At 44.5% G+C, this 24,096-nt stretch overlaps 1 protein-coding gene across 4 annotated transcripts in view; it reads left to right on the plus strand.

The window, feature by feature from the left end:
• Positions 1 to 24,096, plus strand: part of LOC144288048 (uncharacterized) — a 111,163-nt gene that overhangs the window by 7,522 nt on the left and 79,545 nt on the right. For 3 of the 4 annotated variants that reach the window (XM_077855661.1, XM_077855664.1, XM_077855662.1), the window contains exons 2-4: positions 2,450 to 2,652; positions 5,059 to 5,438; positions 6,264 to 6,322. The gene's annotated coding sequence lies outside the window, so the exon portion shown is untranslated. Of the gene's footprint in view, positions 1 to 2,449; positions 2,653 to 5,058; positions 5,439 to 6,263; positions 6,323 to 10,262; positions 10,442 to 24,096 lie in introns of those variants that run through there. The other variant, XR_013356008.1, reaches the window with a different exon arrangement.

The following is a 24,096-nucleotide window of genomic DNA, read 5'->3' on the forward strand; positions in this document are numbered from 1 at the left end:
AAGAGGAGAGAGAATTGTGCATTAGTAAGGAAACGGTCTGATACTGATGCTCATGGTGATTTATATCCCCACTGCTGCTGCCCTGAGGATTTAGTGTTCTTTTAGTTGTTAGAGTCTGTAGGCTATTGGCTGGTAGAAAACTACCATTTCCAAGATTATTTATATATATATAAACACCGATTCAGGGTCAAGATTAGAGAGTGATGCTGTCATTTGTAAAAACCAAAAGTTTATAAAAATCATACATCTTGATCTTGCAAACATGCACACACACACACGTTTGGAGGACATGCTCCCTTTAGAACTATGGTTGGAGCCCAACAGCTGTAGAAATGTTCACTCAAGACTGTTTAGAGGTCACTAAGATGGAAATGTCCTCCTTAGGTAGCTCTAATAGGACACTGTGGTTAGGTCACAATGACCCCTTTACTTCATTGATCATCCTCAGAAGGAGGCAGTGATGCCTCTGGATATTTAGGTGAGAAAGGGGACAGAGGTTACAGCAGTGATTTGGATAATGGGCTCTCTTGGTGGGGAGGAGTTAGCTTTTTTTTTTTTTTTTTAAAGATTTTATTCAAGAGAGAGAGAGAGAAAGAGAGAGAGTCAGAGACACAGGCAGAGGGAAAAGCCGGCTCCATGCAGGGAGCCGGACGTGGGACTCGATCCCAGGTCTCCAGGATCATGCCCTGGGCTGCAGGTGGCGCTAAACCACTGAACCAACGGGGCTGCCCCAAGAATTAACTTTGACCTGATGTGGGTGGCATACTGTGGGAAGGTGTAATGAGAGAGCAAGTCTGTATGCCATCTGCTACATACAACAGATCCTTATGGTGTTAGCAAGGGAAGACGTGATCATCATAGTCTAACTCATTTGTTTGATTTCAGGGGCCCCAGGGGTTTGCTAATATTCAAACTACCAAGGCTTTCTTTGACATTAACTAATTTTAGTATCTAAGAATTGAAATGCTCCCATATACTGAAAAAAAAAAAAAGATCTTTTAAATAGAGCAAGTGGATGGTGGCACTATCAAAGAAATATTAATGGATATGAGGGCAAACATGATCCCAAATCTTATTCTAACCCTAAATCTTACCCTGCACTACAAAGTTCTCCTTTCTCCATGACTGTGTACCTGATAGAGATTGCCCAGTGACCGCGGCTGACGTCTTTCAATATGGAACAGTTTTGATATGTGTGTGTATGGAGAGCAGCATTAAGTCATCCTTCATCACAAAGAACTAGAGTATAGCTAGCTAGAGTACAGTGTATATATAAAATACACATATTATCTATACGTACACAAAGCACGTACACATACTTTATATATGTGTGTGTGTGTATAAAGATCCAAAGAAGAGGAACGCATCAAAACATACGTCATGAGTGAAAACGGCAGGCTAATGAGGCATACGCCAATGGGCTACTCAGTAATTTGCCATATATTCTTTTAACACCTGACTATGTTCCAGGCTTTGTCATAGACACTGGGGGCTCATTGAGGTTCAGTGCAGACATGAGGTTTACATTCTAGTAGGGAAGACAAACAGGTAATCCTATCACAGGATAATATTAGGTGATGCTAAACGCTACGAAGAAATAGGGAAGGAGCTGTTAGGTTGCAAGGTATGTATGGCAGTTTGAGACAGGATTGTCAGGAAAGGCCTCTTTGAGACTTCTTAAATAAGATCCAAGTTGTGCAGGTCTTTAGTTATATTCCCTGATTATTATACAGGATCCTCATCCATGTGATGTGAAGGTATGTGGGCAGGAGAGTGTCCTGTAGTCTCTGTCTTTCAGGGGGCTGGTGGCTTTGACCTTCATAGGTGCCCCTTAGATTTCCCTCATTTAGGAGGGACAGGATGGCTGGAGGGGCTGGAGTTAAGTATTTTCCTTTCCAAGACCAGGTGGGCTCTGATAAAACCCCAGCAGGTTAGGTAGGCTCTGATGAAACCATTTCTCTTGAGAGTGGCCTTATTAAGGAGAATAGAATGTTCTTTTTTTTCTTTTTTTATTTTTTTAAGATTTTATTTATTCATGAGAGAGACAGAGAAAGCACAGACACAGGCAGAGAAGCAGGCTCCATGCAGGGAGCCTGACATGGGACTCAATCCCGGGTCTCCAGGATCACACCCTGGGCTGAAAGTGGCGCTAAAAAACCCTGAGCCACCCGGGCTGCCTGAATAGAATATTCTGATGTCTTTCAAAATGGCTACTGCTTCTCCTCTCTCTGCAGAAAGCGTGAGCGGATTTTTCCCTAGTCTTCCATATGAGAATCTGGTGGAACTCCTAGAGGTAAAAGTCACAAAAACGTGAGGGTCCTCCATAAATGGGTCCCTCTCAGAGTTGTCCACAGTTCTGATTTTCCTACCCTAGTACAGGATTGATTCCCACAGAAGTTTCTGTGCCGGTAAATTGTGGTTCCCTGTATCCTCCTTTCTGTCTTTCCAGCTTAGGGGTGGCAGTTTTCCCTGGAACCCCAATTCTCTGATTTCTGTAAGAAGAGTCATTGATCTCTAGTCTTTAAAGACTTTCTTGTGAGAATGGAAGGGAATGAAGATGCCCAAGGTCTTTATGTGCTGGAGTGGAAAGCAGACGTTGGAAGGCTCTTTGACATATCTGAGCTGAGATGAATGAAGAGAAAGAGCTGCCATGTGAGGAACTGGGGTCGGGGATGGGGGACTTTGCCAGGTGGGGAGTGGCACATTCAAAGGCCCTGGGGTAGGAGCAGCCTGGTGTGGAGGCCAGTGTGGCTGAGCTGAGGGGTGAGGCAGAAGGTAAGAGGACATGAATCCAAGATAGAGACAGGGTCTAGATCATGGAGGGGCTGCAAGGGTGGGGGGGGGGGTTGCTGGTGGGGTGGGATGGGGAGGGTGAGAGACAGGAACGTTTCACATTTTAAATAGAAGTAACTTACTTTGGAGAAAAAGATGAGATTAAATGGCATGCTCCTGATAACTATTTACATACAATAGAGTTAGAAAATTTATAGTAAAAATGCCCCACGTCATTGCCTTTTTGTACGTGTCTCTTAGCATGTTAACACGTGATCTGAACAAGCATGCTAGAAGAGGACCCTTATTTGCTGTTGGGAATCACTTATGATGGGGAGCTTATGCAAAGCCTCCCTGACTTACGAAGGAGGTGAAGCGTGTTCCCTCTCTAGGCTTTATCTGTGAGGGCAGCTGGGCCTGAGTGCTGGGAGGGTGGGGGACACCCCATCTTTCCTCCTCCTTCTATAGATGGGCACACTGTGGCCAGAGCAGGTTGGTCAGGTGGTGTCACAGTGGTGGGTTAGCTCAAACAACCATGTCGTTGCCCTCGGAGTAATCTGTGTTGTGTAGGTGAGGGAGACACAGAGAGATGAAGCTGTGGGCTAAAGATGGGGCTATACCAGAGCCACAGGGCCCACCCACATTTGCACCTGTACCACCTGAGCACCTAGAGAGAGACTTTGGTGTCTAGAAGTCAGATCTTGGAGTCTGCTGAAATAATCTTTATGGTAACTTGGTTGTCCTGCTGGTAGAGAATGTTTTCCTAACCTTGACTAGGTACTCCTAGGAAAGTTGCATGCATTAAAAAAAAACCCTGATTTGTGCAAAGAAGTAGACAAGCAATTGCCAGGTAAATTTGATTTGCACAAAGATTAAGTGCAGATTTTCAGAGAGCACTGTTTTACCTCAAAGAATAGTTTTCTTTTTCTTTCTGAATTATTTGAATATGGCCCTGGTGATGCATTTCACTTCTGTTTGTATCCTGCAGACTGATTTAGCTTTAACTGTTCTGAGTGACAAGTCTTCCATCACCTACCTATAGAAATCATCTTGCAGACTAATTTTAGTTCTTGACAGTCACATATTTGTCTAAGTATTTCCTTTCTCATTTTAATTCCATTATTTCTTTATTCTATTAGTCTCCTTTGTTATGTTAAACCTTCCTGTAATATTTTAGGAAATTATGATGTTCTTTCTTCAGCATGTCCTGGCACTATAGATTTTATTCCTCTGAGTTTTTCTTCATGATCCCAATTTGGGGTCTCATGAATGTAGACATTTACTCCCCATCTTCAATGTAGGTATGTAGGGCTGGTGGGGAAGCATGCCACAAAGAGCGTGGGTCTGCAACTTGGCAGATAGCTTCCATGATCATGACTAAGCTCTGAAGGCTCAAGAATTCCTCCTTGCTTCTTTCAGCTTCTGGGGGCTCCAGGCATTTCTTGGCTTATAGCTACACCACTCTGGTCTCTGTTTCCATCTTTACATCCTTTACGCTTGTGTCTTCCCTTTCCTTTCCTTTCCATTCCACTCCACTCCACTCCACTCCACTCCACTCCACTCGGCTCCACTCCACTAGGCTTTGCTCCACTAGGCTCCACTGGGCTCCACGCCCAGCATGAAGCCCAACACAGGGCTTGAACTCATGATCTTGAGATCAAGACCTGAGCTGAGATCGAGAGTCAAGATGATTAGCTAACTGAGCCACGAAGGTGCCCTGTGTCTTCTGTTTCTTATAAGGACACTTATCATTGGGTTTAAAGCTCTTTTGGGTAATCCAGGACAATTTCATTCTGAGATCCTAACTTAATTATATCTACAAAGATACATAAGGTCATCAAAAAGCTCACCTTTGCAATTTCTGGGGGTTAGAAATGGACATATGTCTTGGGAGGCCATCATTCAACCTACTACAATGGTCATCTCTCTCCCAACTTGCTGTCTTGCCCCCAAATTGCTACTGTTTTAGAAACGCAACTGAAATTTAATCACTATCTCTCTAGCAGGCCCCTATTAAAAAGTAAAATATCTCTGAGAAAGGTCATTTAAACATTTAGTACCCATTAGTATGGGTAAACAGCAGGATCCTGGGGCAAGGGGAAAGACAAGGCAAATATTAGTAAAGCAATGAGAGGCAAGGAGGCTCTGGTACACCAGGCATTCTGGGGTAAATGACTGGATTATGTTCAGTTGAAGATGTTGTACCTCAACAGACTGAACCCATGAAAGGGCATCCCCATTAGGAGGCAAATACATTCCTAATTTTGCCTCATATATTTTTTAAAGTAGGCTCCACACCCAACGTAGAGCCCAATGCAGGGCTTGAACTCATGACCCTACAATCAAGACCTGAGCTGAGCTCAAGAGTTGGATGCTCAACCGACTGAGTCCCCAGGTACTCCCTAATTTTGCATCATATTTGTGCTGTGCTCTCCTGCCTGGACTGACTGACTACCTGACCAAGGAAGCTAACCACCTTTCTTCTCTCATCTCGTGGTTCCTGGAACATTCCAGAGCAAGTGTGAAGCCTGCAATGGAATTGAATTGGGATTTTAAGCACGAACAAGATTTCAATAGCCATTTAACCCATCATGAAACATAGATCCATGAGTTGAGAGTTCAATGCCTAACCAGTAGAAGAGTCTCTGGACTCCTCTAACTCCCAGGTGAATGTTTCTCCTACTACCTTTGGTTTTCTCTAATGATCTCAGTGATTTTTAGGAACAGGTTTCATGTATATAAACCTTTCTGTCAGAATTGGACTTTCTTTAGACAAACAGTTGACATCACAAAATCCCACATTTGTAGAGATTCCAGTGGTGTACACTGCTTGCTCTCCAGGAGGTATGGCTTTGCCCTTTCTACTATATTTCAAGTATGCCTTACAAGCCATTTTGTAATGAATAAACAAATGAAGGAAAAAATAAATAAACCAACCTTCCTTTTCTGGATTTTATGTGTTTGCCCAATGTAAGAACGGACATTAGCAAACACAGCCCCAAGGAATGGAAGTCTTGTTTAAGCCTCTTCTTACTGTTAAGCGGGAACTTCTGGTCTACTGAGACTTTGCCCCCTGAGACTGCAGAGAGCATAGTGCGAAAGTTGTGTTCTGGAACCAGACAGCCTAGGTTCACATTCTGATTATTCCATTTAATTCACTGGGGGAGTTGAGGCCTACTTACTTCTTTAGGACTCAGTTTTCTCATCTGTAAAAGGAGAGGGGAATAATATTGCTATCTCTTAAGGCTGTTGAGAGAGTTAAAACAAACTTAACGTGTTTTCAGGAAGTGTTTATTACTCTGACTTGTCTCAGAAGCAGTGCTTTTCATAGCCTTGGTCGAGCTCAGATGGGTTGGAAAGACAGGAAGCATATGGTCAATGTACTGCACTCTGGGCTGGGGTAGGGATAAGGAGATGACAGTTCTTTATTAAGGATCCAGTTTTGCCAGCCTGGCTCTCCGCCTCAACATTTACTCCCTGTGCCCCTCCAGGCTCTGAACCTGTCTTGCCTATGATCTGCTCTCCTTGGAGACCAGCCGTATGTGCACAGGTATTACAATGAAATTCATCATTAGAAAGATTTCCTCCAGGCTCCTCAAGCACATGGTGTGGCAAGTTGGTAATTATGTGTGTTGTTTGGAGTGTGAGGTGTTCTAAAACTAGAAATGCCATCAACTTTTTAGAAGTGAGGGTTAGCGTGGAGATTAGCCATGACTGTAATGGTTTCCAAATGCACATTGAACATCTTTCTTTTGATCCTGAATGGTGGCAAGAAGTGAACATGGAACTTTGATCCCATGCCAGTGTCTAGAGAAATTATGAGGTCTCCAGGATGGGATAATAGATCCTCATCAAGACTTCTAGCTTTAGGAAATTGTTTAATCTCTATTCTCAGTGGCTACAGCATTGAGGCAGCTGTGACGGCAAGGTCCCAAGTGCTGTTGAAAACAGCTCATCAGTTCAGAACAAAGCTGATTATGTAAATTGTGCATTAAGATGCAGCTCCAATTTAATTTTACTCTGTAAATAAATATCCCATTAACATCCATCTGTTGAAAGTCAGGTAAGACATTCTCTAAGACTATGGCTAGGGTCCTAGTGAAAGCCTCTTAAATACTGGCAGGGGAGTAAGGGGGGAGGGATTAGGACATTTACTATGTAGAACTTCATTTTTTTTTCTTTCGATGGCTATAAAATCAATTTAGAGCAAGAAGAAACTCTGATTGGCCAAGAAAGACACTGTATCTATTTCTGGTCCTGCTCTTTTGAGGGTACACGAAAGCTTTCTCTGATTGCTGTCACAGAGATCAATAATAATTATGGCTCACCAATTCCCTCCTAAAATAAAAACATTTCAGCTGATGAGAAACGAACACTAAATTAGCACTAGCTCTTTTTGCTGCAGGGCAATTTACGCAGCCAGAAACACCACTTGTGAGAGTTGTCTTTGCTGAATGGGTGCAGCTGGCCTCTTGAGTCTGGAGTGGCGGAAAATCCCATCCAGCCTCTGGGGGGAACCGGAACCAGAACCAGAACCAACAGTGGGATGGAAGGGAGCGAGGCAGGCTGCCTCCAGAGAACTGACCTCTTCTCTTAGGTCAGGGCAGTAACTACCCATGACTCCCAGGCTCTAGAAAGAGCTTTGGATACTTCTACAGTAGCCAGTTAATATCTGGTGCTCCTAAGGACATGATGCTTGGTTATTATTTGCTAAGATTTTGGTGGGGATGAATTGCCAATCAGCTGCCATGAGGTAAGAACCTGTTGTATTTTTGGGTGGTTCTGTTTGGTGCTGATGATGGTGTGGGAAAGAGGTAAGGGGTGGGATTAGCAGGACAGTCCAGGGATGAGCCATCACAGGTTATATACTGTAATCCTAAGGTGCTGCTTTCTAAACTATTGGTCACTTTTTCTGTAAAAATGATCATTGTATGTGGCAGGGGGCATCTCTGGAAGCATGTGAAGCAGAGGCCCTTCAACCAAGGCTATCAGGTCCAAGGTCACCAGCATATATGGTGTTTTGTACGTATTGCAAAAAGAACATCTGAGCAGAAAAAATTCACCAAGGTGTCCCTTTCCAGCCCATGAAGCCCTGAGTCAAGGCCAATAGATTCAGGAGAAGAAAGTACATCTCTCCTGTACCTGTCTCTCTAAAATATGCTCCTAACCCCAAGTATGAGGCCTGAGCATCTGCCCCACCTTTTGTACCACAGGGATGGGACCTAGGTTAATTCCTCCACCTTTTCTTATTACTGTCTTGAAAGTGTGCATGGTGGTGGAGCTAAGCAGTCATTTTATAACCATGAGGCAACAACACTTTAATCTGCTTAGGAAGGTGGAAGGAAAGATAGGTGGAGTCTGGGTTTTCAATGACTGTGGAGTTGCTAGGCTAGCCCTGGACTAACAACTCCCAAACCTCTTGTTATATGAGAAAGATAAATCCCTATTTTAAACTACCGTTAAAGGTTCTATTATTGCCAAAATATCCATAATGGATGAAGGGAATGGGGAGCTAGCCGATAGGTGAATGGTAGAGGAATCTGGATTTCTGATTCTTGGTGAACTCATCTTCAGAGATACCATTCACACTTCCTTTACAAGGGGACTTCATGATCTCCCTTCCTAAATGTTTGTTGAAGACCAAATGGCTAAGTCCACCCTTATATTGTGCCTTCAGAATTCCATTAAGCTGTTCATCCCAGGGTTGTTGTTATTTTTTCCTGCACTATCACCATGAGTCTTGAATTAACTTAAGAGGACACATTGAATGAGGCATTATGGTGACTGTCAGCCCTAGAAGTAAAATAGCAGAAGTGGTTCTGTGCGCAGGAATGAGGTGAAAACCTGTCATCGTGCATGGGAACTATATAGCCAAGCTAACAGCTCCAGCATCAACTACTTGTGCAAGCCAGGTTCCTTATGAGACCTGTGGTCTGAAGAATCAAAAAGGCAAAAAAGAATACTTCACATCCTGGCTTCTTCTCTTCCATAGAAATAAACAGGTGTGTGTGTTTGTGTGTGCGTGCACATGTATACACATGCACGGAAGTGATTATAGGCAAGGTCATGATATAAGGAACCTTTCTTCCTTCTGTGTTTCCCTCCTACCAAGTGTCTTGCCTCACCTTCACCCAGATTGGCTCCTGGTGTCTTGTCTTCATTCTTCTTTGTATCAGAATAGACTAGATCATGTTGTGGCAATTGGCTGCTTACAGTGATAAATGGGTTTTTCTTGCTTATGCTGCATGGCCTTTGAGGGGAGCTGCAGGGCTCTCTCCACATCATTGTCGTTCTTACCCCAGGCCCTTGGTCATTAGAAGTCAGCCTTATCTGGCACATTCCCAGTTGCTGTGGTGGCGGGGGGGGGGGGGGGGGCGCTCTAGGGCAGCACTGTCCAGTAGAAATACAATATAAGCTATATGTGTAAGTTTAAATTTTCTAGTAGCCACATTAAAAAGGTAAAGGGAAGATGATTAAGGTGAAGTTGATTTGAATAAATTTTATCGAATTTTTATCGGATTTTATTGAATCCAACATAATTTCAACATGTAATTAATATCAGATCTATTAGTGCATTTTTGTATATACTTTCGTTTTTGGATACCAGCTTTTTGCAATCCAGTGTGAGTATTCCATATTTATGGCACATCTCAGTTTGGCCCAACCCCATTTCAAGGGCTTAGGAAGCACATGTCGTGATTGGCGACCACCCTGGGCAGCAGAGCCCTCGAGTTCCCTTTTGACAATCATGTTCTTTTTTTTTTTTTTTTTTTTTTTTTAAGATTTATTTATTTATTCATGACAGACAGAGAGAGAGAGAGAGAGAGAGAGGCAGAGACACAGGCAGAGGGAGAAGCAGGCTCCATGCCGGGAGCCCGATGCGGGACTCAATCTCAGGACTCCAGGACTGCGCCCTGGGCCAAAGGCAGGCGCTAAACCGCTGAGCCGCCCAGGCATCCCAGGAAGAGCCACCCAGGGATCCCCGACAATCATATTCTTAATGTAGAAGTGACTACCCATGTCTCTTCTGCTTACAACTCACTGGATAAAATTGGTCAAGTGGCTCCATCCAACCAGAGGGAGCCAGCAAGGCCAATTCTTCTTTGTGCCTTAGTATAGAGTGGTGGGAATATTTGATAAAAAGCAGTCACGACCAGCAAGCCCTCCTTACTGCCCTTCACTAGGACATCCCGATGGCTGGTGCCTCCTCTGGTAAGAAAGTCTTCTGGGCCAGCCATCTGTTCTGGCTCGGCTCCATTCCTTGTTTGGCCAAGAAATGGGAGGCAGATGTGCCAAATATCACAATATATGACCCAGAAGGTGAACCATATTATTTTTTAGAAATAGAGACTTCTTGGAAGTGTGAGGTCAAATACTAATGAATTAAGATAACTGGGAAGGCCAGAGGCTGAGGTTTGGGAAGCAGAAGAAATGCATTCACAAAGCCAAAGAGTTTTTTGTTCATCCTTTATATTTGCCAATACCTTTAGCTTCCGTTCTGGCTGCCTTGTTGCTGGAGTCTCTGAGCTGCCCCCCCGCCTCCCATGACACCACAGCTAGGAGGCCAGGAGCAGGATGACTGTCCATTGCACTCTACAGAACACAAGGTGATGGTGGTTTCTAATTTTTTTTTTTTTTTTTAATGCTAGAAGCTCAAGGAAGTCTGGATCACAATGTATTTTTTCTCCCGAGTCTCTGGTACTACCTGGTTTATAGTAGATGTTCAGTGAATATCTGAATGAATGAATTTTATGTTAAATTTCACCAAACCATTTCCTGCACTGTTTATACTGTTAAGGGTACGGTGACAGAGAATTGGAGGTGGCCTGTTGTGCCACCTGTGTGCTGCTATTAACGGGCTCCGAGCAGTCATTGGCATGTGTCCTGGGAAGAGCCCTTTGGGTAGTCAGTAGGACGTATACTTTGTAAAACGTCCGTAACGTGGGGATTTGTATCATTCTAAAATGTGCATTTTACTATTATGTGGGCATGGTGAGGCCAGTAGATCAGGAGATGACAGCCATTGAAAAGATAGCTATGACTCAGAGTTCCTGAGAGGAGGGTGGCACGCCGTGCGGTGTAGGGCCACATGGGAAAGCACCAGAGTTGGTCCGGACACAGAGGGAGTGAGTGCAGGGAAAATGTAGGCAAGTGTCTTTATTATAGTTTCTGCAGGAAAATGCAAGCTGGGCAGGGTAAGTAGGCTTAGGATCGGCTAGTTTGAACAATTGCAGTGAATTTGGGCTACAGGGACCATCCTACTTGTTCAGTACATGGCCCATCCTACTTGTCCAGTACATGGCCCTGGGGTGATTAGGACAGGGAGATAGTGGCTCAGTACGGAAGAGTCTGAGAGAGGAGGTGTGTGTGTGTGTGTATGGGGAGTGGGTGGGTGGGCTTTGGATTGGTTGGTTTGCATATAAAAGGCACACTTGCAGACAAGTCATTTACTGCCTCTGAGACTTGGCTAGCCGTGGGAGGGACAGTCCCTCGAGGGTCAGCAAAGCCCCAGGTGTCAAAGCAACAGAAATACAGAAAATAAAAAGGCATTATTAATACATATATAAATAGCTCTACTGAGTTCAAAGGTGCCATTTCAGTCTCTCAGGGCCTAATAGAAAACCGAAATTTCTATGCCCTTTACTTCTATGTGTTCAAAAGCGGTTTTTATCACTTGTCTGGAGGTTTGAAGGGCAAAAATGTAAGTGCAGAAGTTAGAGACCTGTGCTGTATTTGCGGTTCTAAGTGGATTCCCTGCCATCCTAGGAGGACCCTTGTTAGAAGGAGTTTCTGAATTTTTGGATTAAAAACAGCAGAGCTGTGTAAACCTAAAAAGGATAAATGTTACTCGGTATAAATTATACCTCAAGCAACGTGGCTTAAAAACATGTAGGTAAACAGAATGGTCCTAAATTTTCCATGGATGAAATTAGGATTAATTTATTTTCTTCTTTTTTCACTCTAACCCACGGAGCAGACTCACATTTGGGTGAGAGAATAGAACCGGAGGAGTTAAATGGGACCGAGGATGCAGGGATGATTATCTGCCAGAACTTTCCAGCATGGAGCAGGCTGCCAGGGCTCCACATTTTGAGTGCCATATGATGGGTCCCTAGCACCTCTGAGAGCAATTTGAGGGCTAGCAAGGGAAGATTGATATTCTTGAAGCCTGTGGTGTTTGTGAGCACACAGAGCTCTGGGAGTTTCTCCAAAGTGTGTTAGATGCTTTGGTGACAGATACTTGGAAAGTCAGTGGGACTGAGTGTCACCTGAAAAAAGTTGATGCACCATTTCGGTGTGCCTTGAGCTTCTCTGTGCTTAAACCCATGGCCCTTTCATAGAATGGAGCACCAAGTTCAATGAGAAGTTAAAAACTGTCTCCACTTCTAAAGGTCTGAATGTCTCACTGCATCCTATAGAACCGGGGACCTTGAAAGCTATGCAGTAAGGAGAACTCTTAAAATGATGGTGTCTAGGGCCAAGAATAGTGATAGCCATTTATGGACAATAGCCAACAGCTTATACTGGCTTTGTGAATCATCAAGCACCCAGACAGATGCATGTGTGCAGCTAGTGGTATTATAGCAGAAATTATAGCAGAAATGCTAGCAAATTCTTTGGGGCCAGAAAAAAAATGTATTTAAAATTGGCATTTTCAGGGATCCCTGGGTGGCGCAGCGGTTTAGCGCCTGCCTTTGGCCCAGGGCGCGATCCTGGAGACCCGGGATCGAATCCCACATCGGGCTCCCGGTGCATGGAGTCTGCTTCTCCCTCTGCCTGTGTCTCTGCCTCTCTCTCTCTCTCTGTGACTATCATAAATAAATAAAAAAATTTAAAAAAAATAAAATAAAATTGGCATTTTCGAAATACTGATTTTATTTATTTTTTATTTTTTAAAGATTTTATTTATCCATGAGAGACACACACACACAGAAGCAGACTCCATGCAGAGAGCCTGACGTGGGGCTCCATCCTGGGTCTCCAGGATCACACCCTGGGCTGAAGGTGACGCTAAACTGCTGAGCCACCCGGGCTGCCCCCAAATACTGATTTTAAATACATTTTCAAAAAAAATACCGATTTTGGGCAGCCCCGGTGGTTCAGTGGTTTAGCACCACCTTCAGTCCAGGGCGTGATCCTGGAGACCTGGGATGGAGTCCCACGGGCTCCCTGTGTGGAGCCTGCTCCTCCCTCTGCCTGTGTCTCTGCCTCCCTCTCTCTCTCTCTGTGAATCTCTCATGAAAAAATAAAAAAAATCTTAAAAAAAAATATACCGATTTTAAATTTAGAAAATATTTCTTTTTTACAGTTAGGAAAATCTTTTATTACTCAGATTTACCTATCTAATAAAAAAGATATTCACTGACAGCTGGAAACATGGATTAATGATAATACTAATAATGAGTTGGTGATATTAATAGCTGATACTTCCTATGTGCCAATGATTGGTCCACTTTACTTACATGGATTTGTTAGTTCCTTACAACACCCCTAGGAGATATAGTAGATCCTCTTCACAGATGAGAACAATTGAGATTAAGCAATCTGCCCAAAGGTCGTGCAGCCAGTAAACGGTGGAGCTGTGATTGGAACCCTTGTGGTGGAGCTCAACTGCATGCTCATAATCCCAGGAGGATCTTTTTTTTTTTTTTTTAAGAGTCATTTTATTTATTTGTTATTTATTTATGATAGTCACACACATTGAGAGAGAGAGAGAGAGAGAGAGAGAGAGAGGCAGAGACACAGGCAGAGGGAGAAGCAGGCTCCGTGCACCGGGAGCCCAACGTGGGATTCGATCCCGGGTCTCCAGGATCGCGCCCTGGGCCAAAGGCAGGAGCTAAACCGCTGCGCCACCCAGGGATCCCCCAAGAGGATCTTAAATTGGGGACCACAGTTGACAGGATAGAGCACTATCTTTGCCCTAGCTACTTACTTTTTGGACTATGTTGATGTCTACTGAACACTTCTAAAGATTTATTTACTTATTGAGAGAGAGAAAGCGAGAGACCTGGGGGTGGGAGGGCAGAGAGGGAGACAAGCAGACTCCCCGCTAACCAGGACCCTGAGATTGTGACCTGAGCCAAAGTCAGGCGCTTTAACTGACTGAACCCCCAGGCACCCTTATTGAGCACTTCTACAGGGATTTGTGACACGTATCAGGTACTGGGAGTTGCATCCTCTGGAATCATGAGAGAGTCGTTATACTCAATAGGCTTCAACAGGGCTTTGGATGTTCGTATTACAGCTCTCCAGAAATTTCTTTTTGCCAGAGTGGCAAAAATCTTAACCATATGTAATTCCTCATAGTTCCAGCAATGGCTTCCTACAATTTCAAAGCTCTGTTTCCTTGCTTGTCCCTGGTTCCAAAGCTTGGTTACCGAATCAGTCAGGATAGGCTAGGGTATATTTTATAATGAACATAATATATTATAGAATATAACATTTTATCACCAGCTTCTTTTCACGCAGGATACATGCCCACAGGTCATGGATGTGTAGAGAGATACTTGCATGTGACATGCTCTCTCAGGTTACCAAGTAGCCTCTGCTCCTAAAAATCATTCAAGTTGGGGGCAGCCTGGATGGCTCCAGGGTTTAGCTCTGCCTTCGGCCCAGGGTGTGATCCTGGAGACCTGGGATCGAGTCCCATGTCAGGTTCCATGCAGGGAGCTCCCTCTGCCTGTGTCTCTGCCTCTCTCTCTCTCTCTCTGTCTCTCATGACTAAATAAAACTTTTAAAAAATATTAAAAATCCTTCAAGGACCCAGGATGATAGAGCAGCCACCATCTTAAAGTTGGCGGTGGCTATGCCATCAGAAAGAACACCCTGAAAGTTCTTACACCTGTAGTTAAAGTTCTGCCTGGAAGAAGCACACAATTCATGGGCCAAACCTGGTCTCATGGCCTCATGCAACCACAGGAGACCAGGACGTGCAGTCCTTACATGGGCCCAAAGTGGGGAGGACAAGCCGTAGTTGGCAAACAGCATTAATGACCTCCACATGGTTCAGTCCGAACAACTACGAGAAAGAGGATTTTGGAAAGCTCCCAATGTACTAATCAGAATCTGCAGAGATCTTGGTAGCGCAGTGAACAGGGATCAGTGCCAAGCTTTATCAAGTCTGACTTAAATGCATTAGATTAGAAAGCACTCAGTTGAGCTCGTGGTTTTCCTGATCTCGGTGACTGCTCCATCCATTTGTCCCTGTGTCCCTCCTGCTTTTTTTTTTTTTTTTTTTAAGATTTTATTTATTTATTCATGAGAGAGAGAGAGAGGAGAGACACAGGCAGAGGGAGAAGCAGGCCCCATGCAGGGAGCCCAACGCGGGACTCGATCCCAGGACTCCAGGATCACGCCCTGGGCCGAAGGCAGGCACTAAGCCGCTGAGCCACGCAGAGATCCCCCCCTCCTGCCCCCATCCACCTGCCAGGTCCCAAGATTGTAACAGTGATGCTGTTCAGTTGGCACAAGGCAAGGCTTCAAGGTAGCTTTGATTTGTCATGATTTAAAAGATTGAATGAAACTGTGATTACAAAGGGTAAAGAATGAGAATATATCTGTAAACATTTTATGTGCCACCCACTGATTTTTGTGCTCACAAGAGGAGGCTCTGTGGGACTCCTTCCCTACCCCTCATGCAATAGAATAATTTAATTCTGTCTGCTGTTTTTGGTGTTTGTACAATGCAGCTTTTCACCCCATAGGGACTCGCTATCAAATTTGACTCTGGATTGACCTGGAGCAGAGGAGGTATGAGACCTGTCACTATGTCTCAGATTGACTGATTATGGGGAAAAGGCTGAACAGCAAACGTGGTTGATCTTGGTGTATTTTCCATGGGGAAGAAGAGGAAAGGGAATTGATTCTGAAGTCATACTGACCTAAGTTCAGTTTTTAGTGGAACCACATAGTAGCCTGTGATCCTGGGCAGATCTGTGTCTTCATCCTTTGTAAACCATCAAAACTCATTGCCAACAACTGCTTCAGGAATTTGTTTCTTTAAACAGACGTAAGATAAGGAAAATGCTTGACTGTCATGACCTTGTCTCTCATTCCAACATGTTAGGAACTGTAGTAGGATTATTATGGCAGTGAACCCACAGGGCTTTTCTGAGGTCCAGTACGTGAAGCCCAGAAGACACATGTTTACATGAACTTGTCACCCCCTCCCCTTCAAAGAACTGTGGTTACATATTTCAGTGTGTTTCACATTGAGGAGATCAATAAGTTGAGTTTTTTACACTTGTAAAAAGACCTTCAAGGAGAGAGATGTCAAAATAGCCAGGGGTGGGGTGGGGCCGATATTGTCACATTATTGACTCTAAGCAGTCTGATTGTTAAAATTACAGCATCCAAATGCATCAAGAGCAAGAAGAGAGAGGGTCCAACTGAAGGGGTTGCTTTTATTCCTGTGTCATCAAAGAGAAGAATGTGCACTTCTGGGTGAATGTATTCTACTGCGTTTTCCAGAAAATAGATTTAAATCATATTTCTTGTTTTCTCTTTCATTAGAGTAAGAGATATGACAGTGATATGTGGTTGAAATAGAGACTCATGAGTTCTGAATAAATCGAAATTACAGAGAATCACAGGCTTTTACCGAAACAAAGGCCCCTTACATTCTATTGACCACCCTCTTCCCAAGTCTAGTCCTGGGGACCTGCCAGTTTTCCTGCTCATTCCCCTTGTGGCTGTGGCGATAGGTTACTAGAGCCCAGAACCATGAGACTGAAGTAAGTAAGTTACTGAACCAAATTCCCTAGAGATGTGGTCCAGGACTCTCCATTTTTTTCAGTTTCCCAAAACACCGATGTTTGAAAACCACTGACTGAATGTCCACACATGAAATGATTCCTACACTCCCTTATCAGCTAGGAGGAGGCTCACACCTTTTAAAGATTATAAAACTGGAGGTAGAGTGTTCTAAAGCCTAACAGGGGGGGAGAGCTTCCTGAAATCCAAGCAGTTACCTGCTTTCCCCAATTTTATACTCAGATCCTCAGGAAACATGCCTGAGTAGGAGGCCATTTGCTGGGTATTTTCCTACTTTTGTTTTACACTATTGACTTCTTTAAGATTTCTCCTTAACTTTTCATGGCTTATGTCTTGCCCCTTTGACTATAGATGACTCTCTTGGCTGTGTCTTGGCATTTTGTGTTTCCTCTGTGCCCAGCACATCATCTGTGCCCTGTGGAGATCTTTGAGTTTATTGATTTGGTGCAGCTCAAGTGTCAGTTGAAAGTTTAAAGATACCCTGAAGGAAACATCTGTGTCTGAGGCTCCTGCTCCATCCCTCATGTGCCTGGAATAGTGCTGCCACATGGCAGGTGCCCAGAAAATGCACCCTGATTGATCCATTGACCTTAGAGTTGCTATCTATTTTGACCAGTGTCTTCATCTCTTTAGGAAAATCTGCTCCTGTTGACAGTCACCTGTGAACACCCAGGCATCATTCCAGAAATAGCTGCTTCTCAGGTGGTTCCTGCAAAAGTTAATGCTAACACCCACTATCTAACTACTTGACATCTCCTCTTGGCTGTCTAGTGGACATCTCTTAACTTCAAAAACCCAAACCAGAACTCCTCATCTTCTCTCCAATCTGCACCATCTTGGGCAGTGGCAACCCATGCTTCCAGATGCTCAGGTCCAAAACTCTGGAGTCACCCACCTTTCATGCCACTCTTCTTCTTGCATCCCATATCCCATCTACTGTAAATTCCATTCACCCTGTCTTCAAAATACAGCCAGAATCAGACCACATCTCAGCACCTGCACTGCTTCCTCCCTGGGCTTAGCCACCATCATCTGTCCCCTGCAGTTCTGTAATGGTCTCCTTGGTTCCATCCTCAGCCTCCTCTGGTTTATTCTCAATATAACAGCCAGGATAACCCTCTGAAAAGTTAAGTTAGATGGTGTGACTCTGCTGCTAAAAACCCTACAACAACTCCTCCTCCCATTTCTCCTAGAATAAAAGCCTAAATCTGTAACTGGGCTCTTCTATATCTCTGTGACCTCACTTGTGACTACATCTTGTTCAATCTGCTTCGATGACCTTGCCAAGTCACACTCATGCCTGGTACCTTCACCTCTCCCCAAGAAGTGCCCTGCGGAGAACCCCTCTGCTTAAGTGCCATCTTCACAGTGATTCCCTCCCTCACCACTGAAGTTAAAACTACACCATCCCACCAGCACACTTAATCTTGCCCAGCCCCAATTTTCCCATCGCATTTACCACACTTTCACACAATGTATACATTACTTATTGATTGTGCTTATTGGTCATATATTTTCCCAACCAGAATGGAACCTAGGCAGAGGCTTTGGTCTGGCTGCTTCATGAATGCTTTCCTAGACTATCTAGTAAACTGTTAAGGAAGGGGGAAGGGAGGGAAGAAAGAAGGAAGGAAGGATTCCATTTTGTTGGAAGCCTTAAATATTACAACCAAAGCTGTTAAGGCAAAATCAACATAAATTCGCACTGAGTGGAGGGAAGAGCACCACGTTTCTGAGGACCAGTAAAGGAGGCATTTCTCACATATCAGTTGTTTCTGATTGAACTCAGTATGAGTGGTCTGCAGCACCTGCGCAGATTGATTAAACGGCTTCCTGTCTAATCAACTCTCCATCAGTTATTATCTCTGCTCTCACCCATCAGCCATACTGAATGGTGAAAGGCTTCCTCTGGCTCCTTGTCAGGCTTTCAAAGCTATGAGGTTTGTGACCTGAGGTTCTGAGGGGGGTGGAAGTAGACCCTCATCTACATAGAGGTTGATAGACTCTCCTGATGGTAGCCAGAAGTCCCCACTCTAGGTGTCCTTTGGAAACCAAGCTTTTCTGGGGATACTGGCTTCTGTGAGCCTGAATTGGAAGCTTTTATCCCGTTACATTTCATATAAGAGCCACTGCTGCCTGTGGTGAGGAGGTAGGTCCAAGAAAGATCTGGATAGGTCAAAAGCTATTTCTGCTCATCAATAATATCTCCGCTTTGGCATTCAGCAGTAGCACTGGGTGTTAATGGGGGAGGATCTGACGTCAGGTCAGTTCCATGATTCTCTATGAATGTGGTCCTCAGGGCACTCCCACAGGGTGGATTGGAGGTGAACTCATCCTTCTGGTATCTTCTAGCCACTCAGGAACTCACCCTTTGGTGAGTTTGGGGGTTTGGTCCAAGTAAATCTGTGTTGTACTGATTGAGGTCCTCATGGGTTGAGTCCTCAGAAGGTTCCTATGTGGTTCCCCAAGACCAGGACTACATCTAAGGGTGGTCCTTCTGGGTAAGAGTGACTGTGGTGGTTTTAAAACGTGGTCACAAGTTCTTTGACACATCTGGCAAGGAGAGGCTGGGTTCCAGATCCCTCCTTCAGCCTGGGCGGGTTCTGTGACTACGACATACCCATAGAGAAAGGTGAAGTGAGGTTAGATCACTAACTGTCAGGCAACTCCCACCTTGTTTGTGGAAGCACTCACTCTTGGAGTTCTTCTGATCCACCTTGTAAAGAGTCTGACTATTTTGAGACAGTCATGCTGGAGAGGGCACAGGGAGGTACTCCAAGTGACAGTCCCAGCTGAACAAATTCATCCTTAACAAATTCATCCAAATTCATCCTCCTGACCCAGACACCAGACCTGTGAATAAAGAAGCCTCTTTGAGAGTGGTTCCTTCAGACACTGTGGAGCAGCTGTGCCCTTTCCAAATTTCTGTCCTATAGAATCCTTGAGCATAAACAATTGGGTGTGGTTTTATGCCACAAAGTTGTGGGGTTTTGCAGCAATATATAACCAGGACAGTGGCATATGGGGAAAATACCAGTTTTGGAGTCAGTTATAGGTCAGTTCGAATGTCATCTTCTACTTGGCTAGCTCGGTGACCTTGGACAGGGTCTGATACAGCTTTCAAGTGGGGAAGATACCACCTGTGTTTCAGGTTGATGTAAAGGTTAAATGTAGTAGGTGTACAAAGCTTATCAGGTACTAGGCATTTGAAAAAATCTTAGTTTCCCTTGTCTTCCCTTCCCTCCACCTTGGAGAAAAGAAAACAGTGGCCTGGCTGCGTCCATGTTGGAAAGGAGAGTAGGGCCAGTGCATCTGGTGACCCCAGGGTGGGTTGTCAGCTCAGTGGTCTCAGTGCCCCACCTGCCTCCCTCTGCTCCTTCAGACAGGCTCTCTGCAAGCTTAGCACTTGGTATGGGGTCTGGCTCAGAACAGTTGCTCCATAAGTGTTGTCAAATAAGTGTGTTAAGAAATGTATTCAAGCAGAAATCTGAACCCCGTATGTATGGCTTCATAGCAGATTAGAGATCTACAGAGAATTCTACTTCTGAGAAATAAAGCTGATTTTAAAAAGTCAGCTGTCAAAGAGATCCAGACTCTGGCACCTAACTGCCCAGGGTCAGATCCTGGCTAATTACATAACTTCTCTGTGTCTCCATTTCTCCATCTGCAGAAGGGGAGAGAAATAATGGTACGTGCACCTCAGAGGTTTATCGTAACAGGCAAACGCTATGCAGAAAGCGCCTAGCTCATGGTAACCTCATAATGTTGTTTCTCAAAGCGTGGTGTATGGGACCTGGAACATTCATGTCACCTATGAACTTGTTAGTTTTGCAGGAATCTCAGGCCACAACCCACACCAGTCAAATCAGAATCTGCATCTTAATAGGATCCACAGGTGATTCGTATGCCTGTTAAATCTTGAGAAATACTGCTCTAATGAGCTTTAGGTATTATTATGGCATAGAGGAGAACCGTCTTGCATTTGGGAAAACATCTTTCTGAAAATTTTGTGCCGCCTCAACCTGCAGGGTTTTACAAAATGGGATGGCTTTGGGATTAGGCTGATGAGGGACAGTACCAAGGGCGGCCATACACCTGTTCAGCAGCATCCTTTTCTCCTCCTCCTGCTATGTTCCATCCTCCATTCTCAGCATTTCCTCGCTTCTTGCCTATAGGCTAATACGCACCTTGCTTCGGGACTGCTTCTTTATTCCTGGGCCTGAGCATTCTCTGTGGTTCAAGAATGGCTGATTGTCCAATGCTTATTCCAGGTAAAGCAAAATTGGTATTATCTGCAGTAGGCTGCGGAAATTGGCTTTATGCTTGTTAGAGGCTTCCTCTTTTGTTACATATGTAACAGCACCTGTAATTTTATCTCAAACCAAGCAGACATTAAAAAATGCATCCCTTTGTGTAAAGCCTTAGCCTCACAATTAACACCTCTGCCACTCTTTTGCAAAAACAACCATTGTGGCCTATTTGTGGCCCGGTTCTTTTAGTAATACATACCTCTCCAACTACGGGCATCACTGTGGAGACAGTTATTCAAAATGGTTTTTTGGAAGGAAGATAATCATTACCTTTAAAATTACTGCAATCTGACTTCTCATTAAAATTTCATTAATGCCTTTCCCGAGTGTGTCAAGTGGGATACTTTTAACAGCATATTGCTCTATTATATTTCCATTAATATTGTCCACTCTTTTAATAGCCCTGGAATGTTATACCTTTGTGCACTTAATGCAAGAAAAAGCAATGTGTAGAATGCCTGAACTAGAGTAACCATCCTGACACAGGACTCTGCACAGCCCTGTCCAGTACCCACACCTCTATAGAACTAGCCCTATAGAATCAGCAATAAAAGTAGCAATTTTGGGGACACTATCAGGAAATCAGTGGATTCTGCATTAGGAGTCTTTGGATCCCTGTGTCGTAGGTTGAGCGATCAAGGCCACCCAGGGCTGGGAATGCAGTTTTCTCAATGGCGTGCTGGTGACAACTAGGTCTCCAGCAGGTGCAGCAGGCAGGCTGCGGCCACTGCACAGCACTCTGGACTTCACGACTGGGTCGGGAGCATCTTCCACTCCTGCCTGGAGGTGCTCCAACCCCTCCCTGCCCCATGGACTCCCTTCGCCTCCTCTGCCTCAATCGGCTATGGCCTCCTAAGAGCTGGAGACGCCAGAGATGAAATGTTTTGGAACAAAAAGGGAGGAAGAAGCCACTGCCTTGCCAAGGCGCCTGTGTTCATGCCGCCGCCTCCTCCTGCTGTGGTTTAATGATTCAGTTGTGGGCAAAGAAAGCTGCATGTCTTTATGTCCCCAAAGGGAGTCATTGAAATTGGCAAAGCCTCCTTCCCAGCCTGCAGGAGGCCGAAGGTTTTCTGGACCAAATGATCTCTCCCAGTACAGATGTTATTGTTTTAATATAATGAAAAATGCAGTGACATCAAGGGCTTACAATAGCCCCCATCATTCATCCTTTCAAGCCCTGCAAGTGTATTTAGTAAACGGATAGAGTAATCAGGGAGCACAAGGCAGGCTGATCTATTATTCAGGTTATTACAGAATCGGCAATGTTTACTTTCTTATTATAGTTTTCCAATTAGTGGGAGAGCCATGGCCGTAGCCCAGCTTGGGGTCTCCAGGGTGATGCCTGAAATTTTACATGCAACTTAAAGGGATAGAAGAAGTTATCAGGGCTGTGACTCGTGCTAATCTGTCCTTTTCACCAAGGGATTAGGTGGAGAGTTGCGGATTTGCAGTTTTAATCAGAGGAGCTGCGGGAACTTTCATCACGGCCTCTGAGTGATGCCCGTGGCTCCTTACATCTTGGTTGGAGCAGGTCACTGGATCCTTTGTGCACGGGATGTAGGATAATCAGGGCTTTTTGGAATTGGCAGCTGTGTGGTCAGCTGCTTCCTGCTCTGAGTGCAAAGAACCTTCCCTCCGCTCCTGGCTCTGTGCTCCCTTGTCCCTCAGCCACGAGTGTGGTTTACAACACCATACTTGGATGGGCATTTCTCCTGCTCCAGCCATCCCGGCCGCCCCCACTGCCTGTGCCCATGGCCATTCCTGGAATGCTCTCCTCCCCTCTCATGGGCCACCACACTTGGGTGGCTTTTCCAGCTCTGAGGACAGCATTCTACATCCATCCCTCTCTGAATTCTGCTGGCCCATAAATAAGCCCTTGCTTCTTAAAAACAAAAACAAAAACACAAACTAGGCTAAGATCTAATTCTAAGAGCAATTCATTTTAGAAGATATTGGTAATAAAGAATATAATGTAAGCTAGCATATAATGCCACTGCCCCCAAAGGTAATCATTTTTAGCTCTTTAGTGATGATTTTCATATGTACATATTCAGTTACTTTCATCACGTGACAGTGTGCCAGGAGCTTTTTCACATGTCGTTAACAATTCTTCTAACAGCGTCATTTTATTTATATTTATTTATTTATTTATTTAAAGATTTTATTTACTTATTCATGAGAGACACAGAGCGAGGCAGAGACACAGGCAGAGGGAGAAGCAGGCTTCATGCTGGGAGCCCGACACAGGACTCGATCCCGGGACCCCAGGATCACACCCTGGGCTGATGGCAGGAGCCAAACCACTGAGCCACTCAGAGATCCCTAAAAGCATCATTTTAAATGGCGGAATAGTATTTTTTATTACAGGGATCTTGTTATTGTTTTAAAACCAGTTCCTTATGTCTGGCCATTGAAGTGGCTTCTAAAATTTCTCCCACGCAAACCGTGCGATGATGAGTGTCTTTGTGCACATGTGTTATTACTGCCTTACAATAAATTCCTAGAAGTGAAATTGCTGATTTCAAGGGCCTGCCTATTTTGAAGGGTTTGACCAGTGTTGACATTTTATTCTCTGTAACATCGCTGCAACTTCTGCTGGCCTGGCAAGCACCTGTGTTGTGAACAATTGCTTCCTTGTTTCATTGGGATGAAATGGCAAGTTCCTGAAGGGTGGGGACCACATCTCCTCATTTTGTCCCTATACCCAATGTGGGGGACTTGGTCTCTTATCCATGCCCAGCTAATGAAGGCTGGAACTGGTTGAGAAGCTCACACTTGCAAAGTACAAGGTCAGATCTGGTCTTTATTGATCACCCTGATTTTTTTTTTTTTCCATCATGGACTTTTTGGCATCAGTTTTTTGTTTTTTTTTTAAGATTGCATTAAAATATCTATTTTCATTTTTGATTTGGGGGCACCGTCTTAAATTTCACACCTGAAGTGAATGCCTCACTCTCCTCACCCTATTCCTGGTGCCATGCCAGCTCTCGAGGTCTTCTCAAACTCACAGCTGCCTGCCTTACACGGCCTGGCCCCTGCGGTCCTGCACGAGCCAACCAGCTGCTGAGCACTCAGCCTCCCCTGTGTCTCTCTGGTCCTTTTTCTGCGACAGTAAATGCATCTCATCCCTTGTTGATGCCTGTGAGGAAAACAAACGATGGCTTTGAGGTTAAGGTGAACCTTTGCCCTACGTGTCATTTTCCGTAGATGTCCGATGCTGGCGGAGGAAGAATAACAGATT

This window comes from Canis aureus, chromosome 17 (assembly GCF_053574225.1).
Source record: "Canis aureus isolate CA01 chromosome 17, VMU_Caureus_v.1.0, whole genome shotgun sequence".
NCBI classification, from domain to species: Eukaryota; Metazoa; Chordata; class Mammalia; order Carnivora; family Canidae; genus Canis; species Canis aureus.